This window comes from Anomaloglossus baeobatrachus, unplaced genomic scaffold (genome assembly GCF_048569485.1).
Source record: "Anomaloglossus baeobatrachus isolate aAnoBae1 unplaced genomic scaffold, aAnoBae1.hap1 Scaffold_225, whole genome shotgun sequence".
In the NCBI taxonomy this organism is placed as follows: Eukaryota; Metazoa; Chordata; class Amphibia; order Anura; family Aromobatidae; genus Anomaloglossus; species Anomaloglossus baeobatrachus.
The window spans coordinates 344816-348613 of NW_027441998.1; the positions used below are offsets into that span (position 1 = coordinate 344816).

Genomic DNA, 3798 nt, shown 5'->3' on the forward strand with positions numbered 1-3798 from the left:
ACACATTAAAACCCAAGGGCTTAAACCGTGAATATGAAGTACAGACTTGATTCATTGGGCCGTGCACCATGTCACCATGTGTGCAATTGCATTGTCCAATGGCTCACAATGGTTATGCGTTTTCATTGGATGGATAATCGAAGCCATGTTTTTTTCCTTTCTCTTGGGTTTGTTGTGTGAGTAGCCTATAGGATTAAGTTAGTTACCGCAGGCAGTGGATTTAGCTTCCTGTCTTTGGTCCAGTGGTAGATTGATTGTTTGGTCTATGAGCTGTTATGGGTTTTAATCCAGGTGAATGCCCATGGGCTGCCTATAACTGTGTGAAATATGTAGTTTTACTGGGCTGGGATGAGAGAATCCATCGAAGCATGGTGTAGGGATTGTGGTTCCTGTGTGCTAAGAAGAAAGGCTAGCACCAGCCAGAAAGCCCCATTACAGCCAATAATCAACCGCTAGCCGCTGGAACTCGTTGCTCTAGATCATGTCAAACTCTCACCAAGCAGGAATAGATACATTAGCCCACCATCCCACCCAAAGAGCAACTTCTGCTGCGCAGCTGGCTTTCTAGGCAGCAGCGCTATTGTGATGTCAGCGGGGGACATTGTGACAAGCCAGTGTTCCGTCACTTCATGTTGTGCACTGTTCAAACGGAAAATACATCAACAGGCAGACTACAGAAAAGCTTACTGACAAAGGATAGAGAGGGGCTTTCTCAGAGGGCTTTTTACAGTTTGTCTATTCCCAATTAGCCGTTTAAGTATGCTTAATGAAAGTACTAATTCTTTCATAGGCCGCCCATTCTTAGTATTTGACGTTCCTTATATTGCGGTATCAGGCTTCGCAGCAGGTTGCAAAACATTCATCACCCATGACTGTCCCCAATTGGGCTCAGAAGCTAAATGTCTATCATGACCTCTCTTTTTGAAAGTCCAAGAGCAAGCAAACTCTTCCTCCAGGAGAGGGAGCCAACAGATCACTAAAGACATCATCATTGCTCAAAGAAAACACCGAAAAACAATGGAAGCTTTAATTGGAGTGGAATCTGATAGACAGCACCTGATGCCAAGTCTGCATCTTCTAACACCTGCAGTCACTGCAGCAGCTGAATCCAATGTGTCCAAAAGGGATCTATTCTATTCAATTGCAAATGATCTAGATAAGACTGAGAATAAGATACTGCACGGGACATAGCAGAGTTGGTCAAGTTGAGTGGAGATGAGTTTGCTATTTGGCACAGCTTTTGCATCAATAAAGCAAGTAAAAGGTGTGAAAGATAAAAAAAAAGGGTGAAAGTGTGAAAAGTGAATTGGCCAAATTGAGGTGCATATAAAGTTTTTGCTTTCTTTCAATTCACTAATGAGGCTCATTTGAATCAGGTGAATTGAGTTCTGCTTTTGGAAACTCGGTTAAGAAGGGGTGCACCGGTCCTGGAGGTACTGCAATACCAGGTCAATGCGTGGAGTGGACAGAGCAAGATTTTTTCCATCTCCTTGTTCTAAAAATCCATTTAATATATGGTCCCTAGAGAGGGGACGTATCAGATATTAAACTGATAAGAACAGATTTAATTTTTTTTTTTTCTGTTTATCAGTAGGACTTCAAAATAACAAAGGTGATCGCCTCCCGTTGCCTGGGAACCGTCCAGGCACAAGAGGGCTATGTGTCACCAGAAGGCGCACACACTCCCTCAAGGCCGGCAGACGTGCAATCCCAGGCACCTTCCAGTACCGACCAAGGTAGCGTCCTCCGAAACTACACTTGATCTTAGCCAAAAGGCCGAGAAGCTATAACCCGAATTGGTTACGGCCTTGAGTGGCACCCTGGCCTATACCGGACACATCTTAGGGAGAGGGAGACAAACCCACGCCTACAGAAGACATTTTGTCACCCAAGCCAAACCCTTGAAAAGGCTGTTTTGCAGAGCAAAAACAAGGAGAATGGTACTTTTTGCAGCCGCCGCCCACTGCAATGAATCTGAATAACTCCTCCTTTTGGGCACAAGCACCTCCCCTCCCCCTTGCAGTCTTTCCAATTCATGATACAAAAAGACGGACGGACAGGACAGGACAGGACCATCTGCCTGACTTTCCGTCACTGCCACCCTTTGCCATCCTTGCCCGTAGAAAGCCCTTTCATCATCCCCAAACCCTAATCTTTTCCCTTCCCTTCCCAGCTGCGTCTCACTCCCTTTCATTAGGAAGTGAGCGCAGCCTTTTCTCCGTTCTGCACATGCGCGACGTTAAACACAAATGCGCAGGCGTGCGTTCCATTAGCCTCACTGCATTCCACTCCCATACAGGAAGTGGGCACAGCTATTACTACGGTCGCACATAAAAGAACCCACGGCCACCACTGCACATAGCTGACTCCACCACAGGACACCCACTTCTACACCAACGCAGGTAAGACAGGATCGGCACCTCTATGCTCCCGTTACAATCAGGCTCAGTCACCATGTGATAACGCTCTCAACTCTTTAGTTGCAGGCTCCCCTTGCTTCACCTCCACTGGCTGTGCTGCCATTTCCTCTCCCACCTGGAAGTTATACTTTATTCCACTATTTTCCTGTTTCTCTCTTCCCCCTTTTCCCATAACCTACTTTTATCTGCATTTGTGGGGTATCTATATGCTATTTACATCATAGTTTTATTCATTAATATGGAAGGGAAGAGTGCCCATGAGAGTGTTGAACTGCGGAGAGCAAAAGATTAAGCTGCTCCGATTTGCCACCATTGATAAGCTGTTCTCAGTAGATACACATGCTATCCAAACAGCAGCATCCACCATTGCTTCAGCCCACCCATTCAGTGACAGCTCACCAAGTCAGCCAGAGGAGTGGTGTAAGGAATTACACGTAGGCACTGACTCCACACCTTCACATCACAAGAAGGGGGTCTACAGGCTAGTGCAAGAATACGAGCAAGTCTTCAGCAAACATCCGCTAGACTTTTGAAAAATAAAAGGGGTCAAACACTACATCCCCACAAGTGCACACCCACCCATCAAAGAGAGATATAAGCCAAATCTACCTGCACATTACCAGTGTACCAAGGACATGTTGAGCAACATGAAGGAGGCTGGGGTTATCCGTGACAGTTGTAGCCTCTGGGCAGCTCCGTTGGTCCTGTTAAAGAAGAAGGACAGCACCACTCCCCTGTATTGAGGAATAGCTAGCTGCATTGACAACTGCAAATTATTTTTCTACCCTTGATCTCACTAGTCACTATTGGCAAGTGTCCGTTGCTGAGGCAGACCGGAAGAAGACCGCCTTTGCCACCCCGATGGGTCTCTGCGAGTTCAAAAGCATGCCCTTCGAGCTGTGCAATTTGCCAGGAACCTTCCAGAGGCTGATGGAATGCTGCTTGGGACACCGAAACTTTGAAACGGTACTGCTATACCTTTATGATGTTATTGTTTATTCTAACGCAAACAAGATTTTAGGGTGTATAAAAAGGGAGATTAGATCCGATGATCCCAACGTATTGTTACCCCTCTATAAATCACTTGTAAGGCCACATCTGGAATATGGGGTAAAGTCCTGAGCAGGTTGATAACCATTGGTTTGAGCATGGTAGGGTGTAGTACGCATCTTCCTGCATCGGTAAAAGCTGCAGAAGTCCTTGAAGATTTCCGCTTCAAAGGCAGTGCCTTGATCTGTGAGGACTCTCTCTGAGTAGCCATGAGGTCTGCATAAGTGTGCTTGGAAGACCTTCGCTGCAGTATGGGCCATTAGATCTTTGACTTGTACCACAACCATAAATCTCGAGTAGTTGTCTACCATCGTAAGTGCATACGTGA

General features: G+C 46.1%; 1 pseudogene; it reads right to left on the bottom strand.

Moving 5' to 3' along the window:
• Positions 1 to 1411: 1411 nt before the first annotated feature.
• Positions 1412 to 1617, bottom strand: LOC142261468 (U2 spliceosomal RNA; annotated as a pseudogene).
• Positions 1618 to 3798: the final 2181 nt, after the last annotated feature.